Source organism: Leptonychotes weddellii, chromosome X, assembly GCF_054177405.1.
Source record: "Leptonychotes weddellii isolate Sample4059 chromosome X, ASM5417740v2, whole genome shotgun sequence".
Classification (NCBI taxonomy): domain Eukaryota; kingdom Metazoa; phylum Chordata; class Mammalia; order Carnivora; family Phocidae; genus Leptonychotes; species Leptonychotes weddellii.
In genome coordinates this window covers 26,652,631-26,670,870 of record NC_138385.1, presented here as the reverse complement: position 1 = coordinate 26,670,870, position 18,240 = coordinate 26,652,631, and the positions used below count along the sequence as shown (strand labels likewise).

General features: G+C 39.4%; 1 long non-coding RNA gene and 1 other non-coding gene across 2 annotated transcripts in view; one reads left to right on the top strand and one right to left on the bottom strand.

Annotated features, from left to right (window-relative positions):
- LOC145717795 (uncharacterized) overlaps positions 1 to 18,240 on the bottom strand; it is a 64,585-nt gene that overhangs the window by 6,084 nt on the left and 40,261 nt on the right. The gene's annotated exons all lie outside the window — the stretch shown is intronic.
- LOC115941862 (U6 spliceosomal RNA) lies at positions 551 to 657 on the top strand. Its single transcript, XR_004076540.2, has one exon. It is a non-coding gene; the product is annotated as a U6 spliceosomal RNA (small nuclear RNA).

Below are 18,240 nucleotides of genomic sequence, written 5' to 3'. Positions count from 1 at the left end.
AAAAAAAAAGATCATGACAGGGGTTAAAAGAAAAAAAAAAATCATTACACTGTAAAACAGAGCAGTGCTATGCCCAATCCAACAAGACAGGATCATAATCAAATGCCATTTAAAATAAAGAGTCATGGGGACACCTGGGTGCCTCAGTCATTAAGCGTCTGCCTTCCACTCAGGTCATGATCCCAGGGTCCTGGGATTGAGCCCCGCATTGGGCTCCCTGCTCAGCAGGAAGCCTGTTTCTCCCTCTCCCACTCCCCCTGTTTGTGTTCCCTCTCTAGCTGTGTCTCTCTCTGTCAAATAAATAAATAAAATCTTAAAAAATTAAAAAAATAATAATAAAGAGTCATGGGGCACCTGGGTGGCTCAGTTGGTTAAGTGACTACCTTCGGCTCAGGTCATGATCCCAGGGTCCTGGAATCGAGTCCCGCAACGGGCTCCCCCTGCTCTGTGGGTAGCCTGCTTCTCCGTCCCCCTGCTTGTGCTCTCTCTGTCAAATAAATAAATAAAATCTTTTAAAAAATAAATAAATAAAATAAAATAAAGAGTTATGGTGCTTGCTTTGGCAGCACGCATCCTAAGATTGGAACGACACAGAGAAGACTAGCACGGCCCCTGCACAAGGATGATGCACAAATTCACGAAGTGTTCCATATTTTAAAAATAAATAAATAAATAAAATAAAGAGTTATGAAAATGGAGTATTTTTATTGTTTAGTACTAAGTCTTGGATGGTCAGAAAATCATTTGAATTATTAAAAAATTCAAAAGTAAATCAAAATCCAAGGCAAGACCTATGATTTTTCTGTCCATGCTAATGCATGTTGTTAACTATTTTAAAACTTATTCTTCTTAAATGTAAGGGAAGACACATCTCTGAACATTGAGCCCTAGTGTGTCAGTTTCCAAACAGTTTTCTGATATTGCTTCAATATTGGCTGCATACACTTTTATCCCGCCTCTAAGAGGTCAGTGGTATAGTATGGTCTAAGGTTTTCAACGTTGTTTCCAGAGCTTAAAATTTTCAGGTCAACCAGCAGATCTAACAAGTGTCTGAGTCTCATGGGAGGCAACCTTTTTTCATGTTGCTTGTGTCCATGCTTGTAGAAAAGGAACTCTTATTCCTTTGACTTTCATTTTGGGGTTTATAAAATGAAGTCAAAGTAAGAGGTGATGTCAGCATGGACAGAGATATAGAGTGAGATTTCAACATCAGTCCTTCATTAGGAGCAAAATCTTCCAGATTGGGCTAATCTGGGGAGGAGGTAATCACTTGATATGGAGTATTTTCTGGGTCACCAGAAAGGTCCCTCACTTTTAAAAAATTCTCCCTGGAAACCAACCTCCAGGACTCTTTAGAGATTCCTTACTTTGCTTTAAGTCATTGCATTTCTAGAAAGTAAAAGGCAAATACCTCTTGGAGAAATAGTACATTAGCTGTAATCAGTAGAAACTAGATTCTTTTGAACATGAGGGGATATGGGTGAAAATGAATATTTGACACAGATATGACTTCCTAAAGAGCATGGGCGAGTTTGGGATCATGCAGAGCTTTTAAGAAAGCTACATGACAGGGGCGCCTGGGTGGCTCAGTCGGTTAAGCGTCTGCCTTCAGCTCAGGTCATGATCCCAGGGTCCTGGGATCGAGCCCCGCATCGGGCTCCCTGCTCAGTGGGGAGTCAGCTTCTCCCTCTCCTTCTGCCACTCCCCCTATTTGTGCTCTCTCTCTCTCACTCAAATAAATAAATAAAATCTTAAAAAAAAAAAAAAGAAAGAAAGCTACATGACAGCATAAGAGCATTGGGTGACTAGACCAAAGGGCATCTCGTGGGAGGAGATGAGGCCACACGCTAGTTTCACAATTTTGCCAAAGGCCATCCTGCTTCCAGACATACAAAACAGAAAAAATACTGCCTAACTGTAACAATTCTACATACCTTTCCTAAAGATATTCTTGGTATTGGAATAATTTTTATCTTTAGCTCAGTAAGACTAGTCAAGATTAAAATGTAAAAACAAATGGGGCGCCTGTCTGGCTCAGTCAGTAGAGCATGCAACTCTTGATCTCAGGGTTATGAATTTGAGCCCCACGTTCAATGTAGAGATTTCTTGAAAATAAAATCCTAAAAATAAAATGTAAAAACAAATGAAATCACGAGTATCAGAAGAAAATGTGGCTGAATACTTTTTATATTCTTGAGTGGAAAAGGTCTTTCTAAACATGATGCAAAGCACAAAGCCATAACATAAAAGACTGATAAATATGACCACCCAGAAATAAACAAACAAAAGTAAAGGACTCGGGTCATGATCCCACGGTCCTGAGATGGAGTCCCATATCAGGCTCCTTGCTCAGCGGGGAGCCTGCTTCTCCCTCTGCCTGCCACTCCCCCTGCTCATGCTCTTTCTCTCTCTGATAAATAAATAAAATCTTTATTAAAAAAAAAAAAGAAAACTGAAATGCTAAGAAAGAACAGAATCATGTAATATTCTCCAATAAAACCAACAAGGCATAAAAAGTATAGAAGACAAAAGTGGGAACAAAGAGAAAACATTAACAAATATGGTAAATGTTAATCCAACTGCACTTTAAAGGTCAGTGGTCTAAATACACCAATTAAAAGGCGAAGATTGTCAAAAGGGATCAAAAAACAAGACCCAACTATATGTTGTCTGCAAGAAATCCACTTTAAATATAAAGATACATATAGATTAGAAGTAAAGGAATAGAGAAAGATACACTAAATATATGCAAATAATCACATGAAAAGATGCTCAATATCATTTATCATTAGGGAATTGCAAATTAAAACAACAAGATTCCACTACACACCTATTAGAATGACCAAAATCCAAAGCAATGACAACACCAAATGCTGGTGAGGATGTGGAGCAACAGGAATTCTCATTCATCGCTGGTGGGACTGCAAAATGCCACATCCACTTTGGAAAACACTTCTGCAGTTTCTTATAAAACTAAACATACTCAGGGCCCCTGGGTGGCTTGGTAAGTTAAGCGTCTGCCTTCGGCTTGGATCATGATCCTGGGGTCCTGGGATCGGGCCCCGCGTCAGGCTCCCTGCTCAGCGTGGAGGTGCTTCTCCCTCTCCCTCTGCCTTCTGCTCCCCCTGTTTGTGCTCTCTTTTCCTCTCTCTCTTTCTCTCCCTCTCTGTCAAATAAATAAATAAAATATTAAAAAAAAAACTAAACATATTCTTACCATGCAAACAAACAGTTGTACTCTTTGGTATTCACCCAAATGAGTTGAAAACTTATACCCACACAAAAACCTGCACACAGATGTTTATAGCACTTTTGTTCATAATTGCTAAAATGTGGGGTCCCTGGGTGGCTTAGTCCGTTAAGCATCTGACTTTGGCTCAGGTCATGATCTCAGGGTCCTGGGATTGAGCCCTGCATTGGGCTTCCTGCTCAGTGGGGAGCCTGCTTCTCCCTCTCCCTCTGCCCCTCCCCCCTGCTCATGCTCACACGCGCTCTCTCTCAAATAAATAAAGTCTTTAAAAAATAATAATTGCCAAAACGTGTAAGCAACCATGATATCCTTCACTGGGTGAATGGATAACTAAACAGTGATACATCCAGACAATGGAATACTATTCACCACTTTTCTTTTTTTAAGATTTTATTTATTTATTTGAGAGGGAAAGAGAGCACAGGAGTGGGGACAGGGGCAGAGGGAGAGAAAGAAGACTTCCTGCTGAGCAGGGATCCTGACCTGGGGCTCAATTCCAGGACCCTGAGACCATGACCCGAGCCAAAGGCAGACGCTTAACCAACTGAGCCACCCAGGTGCCCCTATTCACCACTTTTAAAAAATGAGCTATCAAGCCATAAAAAGACACCAAGGAAACTTAAATTACTAAGTGAAAGAAGTTAATCTGAAAAGGCTATATAGTGTATGTTTCCAACTATGTGACATTCTGAAAGGCAAAACTATGGGGACAGTAAAAAGATCACGATTGCCAGAGGTTAGGGAGGAGGGTGGGAGGAATAGGCAGAGCACAGAGAATTGTTAGGGTAGTGAAACTAGTGTGATACTCTAAGTGTGGGTACATGTCATTACACTTCTGTCCAAAACCCACAGGGTATACAACACCTAGAGTGAACCCTAATGTAAACTAGAAACTGGATGATTATAATGTGTCAATGTAGGCTCATCAATTCTAACACATGTGCCACTCTGCTGTGGGATATTGACCGTGGGGGAGGCTGTGCACGCGTGGAGAACAGTTCAAATAACAATATAGGGAAAATATTAAATGAATAAAGTGTGTGCAGATCTTTGTGGCGGTGATCAAAATGACAGGACCAGTGCATAACTATTGACTTTATTAGAAAAAGTATATTTAAGTATACATCATTAAATGTGAAGGGATAAACAGATAAAAATACAATATATAGCTTCTCAACCAGCAGAAGAAATAAAGGGAACATAGAAAGCTTTATTAATCCACCCGAAGGTTGGAGAGCAGGGGTGAGGTGGGGAGGGGAAGAAGCCAGGAAAAATAGTTGATAAGTGCAATGAAAACTAAGGGAAAAGATGTGAGCTGCAGAAATACATACATATATATATATATATATATAATGACACAATTCACATGAAATTCAAAAAGGCCCAGAGGACAAAGCTACCTAATGTTTATGGGTACCTAAATGATAAACACAAAATTTGTGACAGCAGTTATCTATGGAAAGAAAGGAGAATGAGATGAAGGAAGAATATACAGAGTATCTGAACTCTGAACATGTTCATTTCTATTTTCTAAATCTTTTTTTATTTTTTATTTTTTTCATTTTATTATGTTATGTTAATCACCATACATCTCATCATTAGTTTTTGATGTAGTGTTCCATGATTTATTGTTTGCGTATAACACCCAGTGCTCCATTCAGTACGTGCTCTCTTTAATACCCATCACCAGGCTAACCCATCCCCCCCCAGAACCCTCAGTTTGTTTCCCAGGGTCCATAGTCGCTCATGGTTCGTCTCCCCCTCCGATTTCGCCCCCTTCATTTTTCCCTTCCTGCTAGCTTCTTTTTTTTTTTTTTTAAACATATAATGTATTATTTGTTTCAGAGGTACAGGTCTGGTCAGAGGGAGAAGGAGAGAGAGAAGCAGACTCCTGGCTGAGTGGGGAGCCTGACAAAGGGCTCGATCCCACGACCCCAAGATCACAACCGGACACTCTTCATGAAATATAGAGGGGCGCCTGGGTGGCTCAGTCCATTGAGTGTCCCGCTCTTGATTTCTGGCTCAGGTTGTGATCTTGGAGTCGTGGGATCGAGCCCTTTGTCAGGCTCCCCACTCAGCAGGGAGTCTGCTTCTCTCTCTCCTTTTCCCTCTGACCTTCCCCCCGCTTGCTCTCTCTCACTAAAATGTATAAATAAATCTTAAAAAAAAAAAAAAAGATTTAATGAAGATAGGTGGTGGGTACCCAGGCATTCATTATTTTACTTCCCATTCTTGTCTCTCTGTTTGAAATAATTCCTATTTTACAAAATAAGTTAAAGAAGAAGAACGAGGCATAAAAAGTCATGTATATGTATATATTTTATATGAATAGTTAAAATAACATAGATGTTAGGATAAGCATACAAAAAATACACACTTAACTCTTAAGACTGTCTTTAGAGGATTGCATTGCAACCTACTTTCACTGTTATATATTGTAATTTTTTATTTTGTTTTACAGTGAGCATTCATTACTATGGTAAGCAGTAAAAATAATTTTTTTTAAGAAGAAGGGACAATAAAAAAGAAATCAAGGTAGTCTGAACACAACCTTAGTTTTCTTTAGGAAAACTCAAAGTAACAACAGTTAAGACAAAAGAAAACAAAAACCTTCTGGAGAAATGCTATTTCCAAGCAAACGCCCCCTGAATTTATTGTTCTGCTACATTATGTCAAAATGCTGAGAGAAGCGATAAACAGATCAGTGCAAAATGTAGATATTTTCTTATATTCTCGCTCAGCATTTCCATTATTGCAAGGGGCAAATATGAAAGAATAAAATGTTATAATTTTGATTAAAGGGATGCCTATGTTATCCTATGGCAGCTGGTCTTGAAGATTAGGTCATTCTCAGGCTGTAATTGGATAATGCTGGCCTTGTTGATTTGAAGTAGAAGGCTAATCTCGGCAGTTTACAGTGACAAGGAAACTGTTAAGATTGCTGGCACGGTAACAGGAAAAGAAAAAAACAAAATGTAATGAGAGAGTGGCAGGTATCATTCATTGTACATTGGGTTTCAAGTATGTTTATATTCCATATAAATATTGTATATTTGCAAGTATAAAAATCTTAGCATAGATCATGAACATATTGTATCATGAATGCAATAACATGCATTTTGTGTATGAGGGCTAATTTTAACCAGAAATCATAGTTCTGAGATGTAAACTTGGAGCCGTGTGAGCATATCTTGAACAGAAACATATCACACATAACAGAGATATAGGATAATCACACTCTTTCAGGATTATGTGGCAGCATCATTATGAACATATTTTATAAAATGTACCCATGAGTTAGTTCATTATCTTTAATGGAAAAGGAGAATTGCCATAATCATAATTTATAATCCTATTGCTGAGATGGAAATAAGTCATATGGTAGCTATTGGAAGAGAAAACTAAAAGGAAAAAAGGTATTTGAATCAAACAATGCAATGTCATATACATAGGTTTTCCAACACAGGTAGTGTAGTTCTCATTAAATTTTGCTAACGTAATGGGCAAATTTTAAAAGATAATTTTACATCAGCATTTCCAAAAAATGGATATGGAAATTTCCCCAAATGGGCCTCCTAAAAAGACAGGACAGAAAAAGGTCCACATGTACCTCTAAATTACCTGGAGGAAAAGTAGTCTCTGCCAACATGCTTCACCTTCTGCAGAAACTGCCTTCAAGTTAAAAATTGCTGTGAAATTTAGCAGCATTTGTTAAAAATTTTAAATGTTTATAACCTTTGAATATAGTCTTTTGACTTCTAGGAAATTATTTTACAGAATCCCATAAGAGCACAAAGATGAATGCATAAGGATATTCACTGCAGTATTGTTCGTCATTTTTTGCAATAACTAAAAGGTTGATAGCGATCCAAACATTCGTCAATAAGGAGATATTTAAATAAATGATGGTATATGCACACAACAAAATGCAATATATATATATATATATATATACATATATATTTTTTAATGACACAGATTCATCAGTACCATCATGGGGAAAGATACACATGCTATATATTTTTTTTAAGATTTTATTTATTTATTTGACAGAGAGAAAAAACAAGCAGGGGGAGCAGCAGAGGGAGAGGGAGAGCAGACTCTCCACTGAGCACGGAGCCTGATGTGGGGCTCAATCCCAGGACCCTGAGATCATGACCTGAACTGAAGGCAGATCCCTAACTGACTGAGCCACCCAAGTGCCCTATACATGCTATATTAAGTGAAAAAATACACTGTAAAATGCTATCTTGAATATAATTGCATATTAATTGTTGGTATCTGTAGGTAAGGAAGAAAAATTAGGGAAATAAGCTGTATACTGTTGACAGTGGAGGCTATGGAAGATTCACTTTTCAGTTTATGTATTTCTGTAGCACTTGAATCTTATACAATGTACATATATTAATTTTGTAACCAGAAAAAATAATTGAAAAATAATTTAAGAGACTGAGATTTTATACACACACACATACATACACACAAACTAGCTTGAGCATTTTGACTTAGTCAAATTAATCAAAAATATATGTAGAAACATGGGACACCTGGGTGGCTCAGTCAGTTAAGCATCTGACTTTTGATCTCAGCTCAGGTCTTGATCTCAGGGTTATGAGTTCAAGCCCTGCGTTAAAAAAAAAAATGTGTGTGTGTGTGTGTCTATAAACAGACCAGGCTATACAAGCTTGATTTTTTTTTTCTCTTTAAGGTGGTGTTATGAACTAGGGCACCTGGGCTGGCTCAGTTGGTGGAGCATGAAACTCTTAATCTTGGGGTTGTGAGTTGAAGCCCCATGCTGGGTGTAGAGATTGCTTAAAAATAAAATCTTGAAAAAAAAAATAGTAAGATGGTGTGATGGACTGAAATCTGTTGTGTCAAAATTCTTATTTTGAAAAAAAAATTCTTGGGACGCCTGGGTGGCTTAGTCAGTGAAGCGTCTGCCTTCGGTGCAGGTCATGATCCCAAGGTGTTGTGATCGAGCCCTGCATCGGGCTCCTTGCTCAGCAGGGAGCCTGCTTCTCCCTCTTCCTCTGCCTGCCACTCCCCCTGCTTGTGATCTCTCTCTTTCTCTGTCAAATAAATAATAAAATCTTAAAAAAAAAAAATTCTTATTTTGAAGACCTAATTCCCAATAACTCAGAATGTGACTGTATTTGGAGACCGGGCCTTTAAAGAGCTAATTAGGTTAAAATGAGGTCATTAGGGTGGGTCATAATCCAATGATTGGTGTCTTTATAACAGGAGATTATGACACAGATACACCAAGCAAAGACCATATATGGACACAGCAAGAAAGTGGTCATCTGCAAGCCAAGGAGAAATGCCTCGGAAGAAACCCAACCCTGCTGACACCTTAATCTTTGACTTCTAGCCACCAGAATTGTAAGAAAATAAATGTCTGTTGTTTAAAATACCACTCAGGGGGCACCTGGGTGGCTCAGATGGTTAAGCGTCTGCCTTTGGCTCAGGTCATGATCCCAGGGTCCTGGGATTGAGCCCCACGTCTGGCTCCTGGCTCAGTGGGGAGTCTGCTTCTCCCTCTGCCTCTCCCCCGCTTGTGCTCTCTCTCTCTCTCTATCTCTGTGTCTCGAATGAATAAATAAAATCTTTAAAAAAAAATTAATTAATTAAATTAAATTAAATTAAATACCACTCAGTCTGTGATATTTTGTTATGGCAGCCCTATCAGACTAATACAGACGGTAAACTGATAAGGGAAATCGTAAAAACCACTATAGATCTACATTTTAAAACCTACTTTAAAGCATCAGGGATGACCCTTGGAAATGTGCTAAGTGAAAGAAGCCAATCACAAAGATTACACACTATGATTCCATTTATATGAAATGTCCAGAATAGGCAAATCTATACAGATATTAGTACTTGCCTAAACCTGAGGGCCTTGAGAGAAATTAGGAATGACCCCTAATGACCACAGGGTTTCTCCTGGGTGTGTGTCCTTAAAATTGTCCTTTGTGTCCTAAATGTGTCCAAAAATTGACTGTGGTGCTGGCTATAAATCTCTGTGAACACACTGGAAGGATTAAAGTGTATGCTTTGGATACATTTGGATACACAATACAATGGATAAATTGCATTGTGAACCATATCTCATGAAAACTGTTCTTTGTTTGTTTTAAAGATTTTGTTTGTTTAATAGAGAGAGAGAGAGAGAGCACAAGCAGGGGGAGCAGCAAAGGGAGAGGGAGAAGCAGGCTCCCCGCCGAGCAGGGAGCCCCACACGGGACTCGATCCCAGGACTCTGGGATCATGACCTGAGCCGAAGGCAGACACCCAACTGACTGAGCCACCCAGGTGACCCACGAAAACTGTTTTTAAAAACTCATTTTAGGGACGCCTGGGTGGTTCAGTCGGTTGGGCGTCTGCCTTCAGCTCAGGTCATGATCCCGGGGTCCTGGGATTGAGCCCCTCAGCGGGCTCCCTGCTTCTCCCTCTCCCACTCCCCTCCCTTGCTTCTGTTCCCTCTCTCGCTATGTCTGTCAAATAAATAAATAAAATCTTAAAAATAAATAAATAAATAAATAAATAATAAAATCACAAAACTGATAATAGAAAAGTAAGCATAGAAATGAAATCAAAAGAATTACTGTACAATAATTTACTCAATTCTATACAAATAAATTTGAAAACTTAGGTGAAATGGATTATTTCCTAGGAAAATTTGAATCACCAAAATTAGCCCAAGAAGAGATGAAAAATAAACTAATTACTATGAAAGAAATTGGAAATGTTGTCAAAGAATACCCTAACAATCAAGGAGGCCCGGAAATGTCAGATAAATTTTACCAAATCTTCAAGTACTGAATAACACTGATAGGATTTCACCCATTTCATGGCAGGGAAGAATCCAAATTATCTTCTTCAAATTTCAAGGAAAGCTTGAGCTCAATCTCACTTATGAGTATCAATGCAAACAGATTATATCAGACATAAGCAAATAGAATTACTTAGCCTACTGAAAGAATTACAACACCAATCACCAAGTGGTCTATTTATGAAAGAAAAAAATTTTTAATGCCAGGAAATCCATTAATATAATTCACTATATTAATAGATCAAGGAAGAAAAATATGATCATCTTCATAGATGCCAAAAAGCTATTTGACAAAATTCAACATTGCGTATTTCAAATGCTCTTAATAAACTCGGGATAGATAGAGACTTGCTTAACATGGTATTTAAAACTGTTGGATACTGATGCATAAACAGACAGACATACCAACAGAACAGAATACAGTCCAGAAATAGAGACAAACATATATGGGACTTTAGGAATAAAAGCCACATTTCCAATCAGTGGAGGAAATGGTTATATTCAACAAATGGCATAGTGACAACTGGCTAGACATACACTAGATCCCTACCACATTCCTTGCACCAAAATATTTTACAGATGGGATTAGTTCTGAAGAAATTAAAATATATTAGGAAAAATTAACTGGATATGTTTATGATTTTGGAATAAGAAAAGTCCATTTAAACAAAGCATAAAATACAAAAGCCCTAAGGAAAATTTTTATATACTTCACAACAATAAAAATTAAAATTTTCTGCAGGAAAAAATACTCCTTACCTCACAATGATTCCAGATGGATCAAAGATTAAACATTTTAAAAAATCATAAAAAACAATTTTTTTTAAAGGTTCTGTTTATTTATTTGACAGAGAGAAACACAGCTAGAGAGGGAACACAAGCAGGGCGAGTGGGAGAGGGAGAAGCGGGCTTCCCGCTGAGCAGGGAGCCCGATGTGGGGCTCGATCCCAGGACCCTGGGATCATGACCTGAGCCGAAGGCAGATGCTTAACGACTGAGCCACCCAGGTGCCCCCAAAATAAAGAATTTCTTAAAAATAATTCCAAAGTGGGGAAGAACTTTCTTAACCGTGCATAAAATCTAAAAGCCATCAAGAAAACACTGAGAAATTTGCATGCATAAAAATTTAAAGGTCTGCCTAGAAAAAAACACTATAACCAAACTTAAGACAGGCTTGACAAATATTAGCAATTCATATCACAGACAGCACTAGTTTCCTCAATATATAAAGAAGCCCTACAATTCAAAAAGGAAAAGATCAATAAAAAGACAAAGGATATAAACTGACAGTTCACAAAAAAGGAAATTGCTTTTAGAATGTCAAAATTACTGAAGTTCACTCATATTAAGAAGATGCAAGCTTTACAATGAGATACCATTTTCCCCTATTAAACTGTGAAAGATCCAAAAGTTTAATAACACTATTTTTTATGAAGGAGTAAGAAAAACAGGCACTCCTAAAATATCTTTTTTTTATGTTATGTTAATCATCATACATTACATCATTAGTTTTTGATGTAGTGTTCCATGATTCATTGTTTGCATATCACACCCTAAATATCTTTTTTTTAAGATTTTATTTATTTGAGAGAGAGAGAAAGAGAGAGCATGAGAGGGGGGAGGGGCAGAGGGAGAGGAAGAGGGACAACCAGACTCCCTGCTGATTGAGCACGGAGCCCAACGCAGGGCTCTATCCCAGGACCTCAAGATCATGACCGGAGCTGAAGTCAGACACCTAACCAACTGAGCCACCCAGGCACCCCACTCTTTTATTTCTGATGGGAGTGTAAATTGGTACAACCAGAATAGAGAACAATTTAGCAATACCTATCAAGATTTAAGAGGCACCTGGGTGGCTCAGTCGTTAAGCGTCTGCCTTTGGCTCAGGTCATGATCCCAGGGTTCTGGGATCAAGCCCCGCATCTGGCTCCCTGCTCGGCGGGGAGCCTGCTTCTCCCTCTCCCACTCCCCCTGCTTGTATTCCCTCTCTCGCTGTGTCTCTCTCTGTCAAATAAATAAATAAAATCTTTGAAAAAATTTTTTAAATAATTGACCTGGCAATTATATTTCAGAGAATTTATACTACTGTTATATTCCCACATTTATGAAATGACATATGTATGGTGTTATTTATTGCAGCACTGTTTGCAACTGCAAGGGTTGGAAACAACCAAATGCCCATCAAATAGAGGACAGTATAAATAAATAAAAGATCAGAGCACTTGCTGGTCCAGTCAGTAAAGCATGCAACTCTTGATCTCAGGGTCATGAGTTCATGCCCCCACATTGAGCATACAGCTTACTTAAAAAATAATAATAATAAATAAATAGGGGCACCTGGGTGGCTCAGTCGGTTAAGCATCCGACTCGATTTCAGCTCAGTCATGATCTGAGGTCAGCTCAGGTCATGATCTGGGGTCCTGGGATCAAGCCCCACATTGGGTTCCCTGCTCAGCGGGGAGTCTGCTTGAGATTCTCTCTCTCCCTCTCCTTCTGCCCTTTTCCCTGTACTCATTCTCTCACTCTCTCTAGAATAAATAAGTCTTTAAAAAAATAAAAATATATAATAAAAGATCTATATGATTATATAAGTGATCTCTAGAGGATACATGAAAAATGGTAAAAGTGGCTATTTCTGAGGAAGGAAACTGATGGACTAGGTTTCAGTAACTACAAAGAGATTTACTTCCTTTAGCATACATTTTTCAAAATACTCCTTGAGTTTTTTACTATGTCCATAATTTACCTATTTTTGAAACCATTTTTTATGTATTTAATAACCAATTAGAAATTGGCATGTGCCCGGGCGCCTGGGTGGCTCAGTGTTTAAGCATCTGACTCTTGATTTTGGCTCAGGTTGATTTTGGCTCAGATCATGATCTCAGGGTCTTGAGATTGAGCCCCATGGTGGGCTCCACACTCAGCAGGGAGTCTGCTTCTCTCTCTCTCTCTCTCCCCCTCTGCCCGCCTCCCCCAACCAGGCTCTCTCTCTCTCAAAAAAAAAAAAAAAAAGAAAAGAAAAGAAAAAGAAAAAAGAAATTGGCGTGTGCCAAACACTATCAGCTTTCTAAATATTAATTTCAGGTATTTTTCATAACAACCTTATGAGGTAGGTACTATTAGTTTTTGATGTAGTGTTCCATGATTCATTGTTTGCATATCACTATTGTTATCTCCACTTCACAGATGATAAAACCCAGGCACATGGGATCACATTATGACTTCCGTGGGCCCTAGATATTTTGGTTGTTGTGGGACACTTCCATCATAAACAAATATTGAAAATTATATTTTAAAACTGTTTTTATATATAACAGATATAATATCAGGCTGGATTCATTATTATATACTCATTAGTTTTATATTCATTTTTACGTCTTTTTTTTTTAAGATTTATTTATTTGAGAGAGAGAGAGCATGTACACGTGCACACACAGCTGGGGAGGGACAGGAGAAAGAGACAGAGAATCTCCAGTGGACTTCCCGCTGAGCGTGGAGCCCCATGCAGGGCTGGATCCCAGGACCCTGAGATCATGACTTGAGCCGAAATCAAAAGTCGGATGCTTAACCAACTGAGCCACCCATGCACCCCTACTTCTGATTTTAAAAGAAATTAAAACATTTCATAGGCTCCTAAAAGTATAACAAGTTGTAGGCAAGGTGTCTCCTGTAGGCAACAGAGAAGTTAAGTAACTTAACCCAAGGTCACACAGCCAGTAAGTGGTAAATCTGGAATTTGAATCCAGGTAGTGTGGTTTCAGAATCTGTGCTTTTAATCTGTATGCTAGATAAAGAAAGCAAATCACAGGGGGGAAATTATGTAGTATATATATTGACATGGAATTACCTAAAGACAAATTAAGTGAAAAAATCATGGAGGAAAATATTGTATATAATATGTTTTGTAAAAAGAAGTTTTCCACACACACACTATGTCTGGAAGAATTTTTTTTTTTTGAGTGAGAGTGCACAAGCAGGGGGAGGGGCAGAGAGAGAAGGAGAGGGAGAAGCAGACTCCCCGCTGAGCGCAGAACCCAACCTGGGACTCTATCCCAGGACCCTGAGATAATGCCCTGAGCCCAAGTCAGATGCTTAACAGACTGAGCCACCCAGGCGCCCCTGGAAGAATGCATTTTAAATGTCTGGAGGAAAGGACTAGGAGCCTGAGGAACTTACTTTTTCATTGTATGTCCCTTTGCACTATTGGATTTTTTTTCTTTTTTACCATGAGCATATATTTACCAGTGAGGAAACTGAGGCTCAAACAAGGTTAAGTAACTTGCCCAAGGTTACACAGGTAGTAATGAAACTAATAGTACACAAGCAGGAACTATTCAGCCAATCAATAATATATTGCTGTTTCTAAGTATAGACCTTTGAACATATCCCTGTTAAATTTCATCATTCATATCCATAGGACCAGTTGGCCAGGCTCTTTTTGTATCATGATTCTGGATCCATTGCATTCATCTTTATGATACCCTTAAATCTCGCAAGCATGCTTTCCAAGTTTCCACCCACATTATTGATGAAAATGTTTAACACATGACAAGGCTTTAGCAGAGCTCTGCTGGTGAGACTAGGATCCCTCCAGGATCTCATCAATCCATCTCTTTGGGTAATGAGGTAGCTACCAATCCAATTGATTGTACCATCTATCAATTCCACTCACATCCCCCCATTTACCCTTGCCCAAAGGTTATCTGAAGAGCCAAATGTTTTACTGCAAAGTGTCCATAGCATTCCCTTGCTCAGTGAGCTATTCTGAAACCTCTTTTATGGTGGGGATTTAAAATTAATAAATGATTGGTTTCTTTATTATGTTCTGCAGGCTTCTGAAGTTTACAACCTAGCCAATCCCCTAGAACTCAGACAGTTTCAGGAAGACTGATCTCCACCCCCAAATTTCTCATAACACATTTGAACAGAACATTTTAAAAAGCAGAGATATACAACTGTTTCCCCACTGGAATCAACCCACCGCCACCCAAAATAACCCAGACAACTGAACACAACAGCTGGTGAAAGGACAGCCGTCTCTAGTCATGGGGGGAAGGGAGCTAAATGCACGCTAAGGGAGAAATGCTCTCTGCAACAACCCCTTGCTCTATTTCTAGCTGTAACACACAGGCTATAGTCAAAGTGTTGAGGAAGACCATAGTTTCTGCCTTCCCCTCTAATCACACACTATGGCACTGAATGTACATGGGTAACCTTAACTGAACACAACTGCTAAGTTTCTGAAAAGTTTACTGTAAAGCAGAATTTAAGGAATTCATTTTTTCCTTGACTTGCCCACCAAATTGGAGTCACACTGCCCTGCAAAGAATTTTGTCCCCTGATGATTTAAAAAAAAAAAAATTACACTTACAAATGCAGCAGAATTTTCAATTACATATTTTAGAGAAAAACAATGTGATTAACACTAAAATAATAAATAAGATGTTTTACTCAAAATGTCACAGAATAGAATGACTAAAAGCTAAAACACAGTAAAATGTCAGAGATTCTAGTCATAGGATGACTTAGCTAATTTTGGCTCACATGTTGTTCCACTATGAAAGCTCAGTTTTGCACCATTTCTAATATTTTCCCCATTTTAGATTTGCCATCCCCTTCTGGGACCTCGTCACCAGATGAAGTCCGTATTGTTTGTTAAAGGATTTGCTTTAGGGGCGCCTGGGTGGCTTAGTTGGTTAGGTGTCTGCCTTTGGCCCCGGTTGTAGTTTCAGGGTCCTGGGATCAAGTCAATGGGCTCCCGGCTCGAGGGGAGTCTGCCTCTCCCTCTGCCCCTCCCCACCCTTGTGCGCAAGCATGCGCATACGTGCACACACTCTCTCAAATAAATAAATAAAATCTTAAAAAAAAAATGATTTGTGGAGCGCCTGGGTGGCTCAGTCATTAAGCATCTGCCTTCAGCTCAGGTCATGGTCCCAGGCTCCTGGGATCAAGCCCCGCATCAGGCTCCCCGCTCGGCGGGAAGCCTGCTTCTCCCTCTCCCACTTCCCCTGCTTGTGTTCCCTCTCTCGCTGTGCCTCTCTCTGTCAAATAAATAAATAAAATCTTTAAAAAAAAAAATGATTTGCAGGGCACCTGGGTGGCTCAGTCGGTTAAGCCTCTGCCTTTGGCTCAGGTCGTGATCCCAGGGTTCTGGGATCCAGCCCCAAGTCGGGCTCCCTGCTTAGCAGGGAGTCATCTTCTCCCTCTGCACTCTGTCTCTCTTGCTCTCTGTCTGAAATAAAATATTTTTTTTTAACATTATTTGCTTTGATGGAAGATAACAATGTATAAAATAGGTCTGTTTAGGGATGCCTGGGTGGCTCAGTCCGTTGGGTGGCCACCTTCGGTTGGGGTCATGATCCCAGGGTCCTGGGATCCAGTCCTGCATGGGGCTCCCTGATCAGCGGGGAGCCTGCTTCTCCCTCTGCCTGCCGTTCCCCCTGCTTGTGCTCTCTCTCTCTGACAAGTAAATAAAATCTTTAAAAAAATAAATAAAATAAAAATAAAAAAATAAAATAAAGTAGGTCTGTTTAAATGTGCAGTTGACTGGCAGCTGCTTAATGTCCCAAAAATGATTAGTAAACTAAATTGTCACTCTACTATTCCCAACCTAATGGTTAAAATGGTTGTATTGCTCACTAAGCCATGTTAATGTATCAAAACAGTGGCTGCTGAGACTGGCAAAATGCCGATCAAAGTTACTCTTTGCTGTCATTTATCATTCCGGGATAGGATAATGATAGCTAACTTTTACTGAGCATTCACTATATACTATATCCCAGATACTGTGGGAAGTGTTTTACGTGTATTTTCACATTTAGGGCTGATAACAACCCTATAAAATAGAAAGCATTGTTATCCCCATTTTATAGAAGAAACCGAGGCACAGAGGGGCTAAGCAATTTAACAAAGATCACATAGTAAGTGGTAGAGTTTCATATGAAGCCACACTAATTTCAGAGCCTGAACTCAACCACTACCCTAGGAAAAGAATGGGGCCTTTCTTTCTTTCTCTCTCTCTCTCTCTTTTTTTTTTTAAGATCTCAGTTTTGAGTAATCTCTACACCCAACATGGGGCTCGAACTCACAACCCTGAGACCAAGAGTCGTATGCTCTACCGACTGAGCCAGCCACGCCTCTCCGAATTGGGCACTTTTGTTGATGATGGATGGGGGAATAGATATAACAGCAGCAACTTTTTTTTTTTTTAAATGAGGTTGCAGAAAATACGCACAAAAATGAGGTTGCTGTTTGTATTTACTAAATGAATTTCTTGATTTCGGAGTTTCTCTAAATCTTTCAATGACAAATGAGAGACGCCCATCTACTTCAGTTGGACTCTGTCAATGTATCTGTAAAGGGCTTTTAATTAGATTACAACTGAACTCCAGCACCTCCACTCCAGTATTGTAGTTTTGATGTCTTTAGGATAAGTGATCGACAGCGCATTTTTTGAGAAGGGCTATGAAGAGAAATGGGAAAAACTGTTTTCCTGAAGCCTGACTGAGGGGTATGCCAGGAAAGGCCTGGATGTACATTTACCAGGAGCACATTAGTTCAGTGCTCTTAAGACGCAACTCTCTTTTGCATATAAATTATTGAAAATCTGGGGTGCCTGGGTGGCTCAGTCGGTCAGGCGTCTGTCTTCAACTTGGGTCATGGTCCCAGGGTCCTGGGATGGAGCCCGGAGTCAGGGTCCCTGCTCAGCAGGAAATCTGCTTCTCCCTCTCCCTCTGCCCCTCCCCCCGCTCGTGTGCTTGCTCTCTCTCAAATAAATAAAATCTTTAAAAAAAAGAAAAGAAAATCCTTACACAGCTAAGAATAACAGTCCTCCCTCTACACTATATTCAATAGAACACAATTCTAACTAAATATGTTAATATACCTAATACTGATATTTTAGATTATTGTTTTATAGTTAAATAGTCATATTAGAAAATAGGGATTCTAGGGCGCCTGGGTGGCTCAGTCAGTTAAGCATCTGCCTTTGGCTCTGGTCATGATCCCAGAGTCCTGGGATGGAGTCCCACATCAGGCTCTCTGCTCAGCGGGGAGCCTGCTTCTCCCTCTCCCTCTGCCTGCCAATACCCCTGCTGTGTGCACATGCTCTCTCTCTCTCTCGCTAATAAATAAATAAAATCTTAAAAAAAAAAAG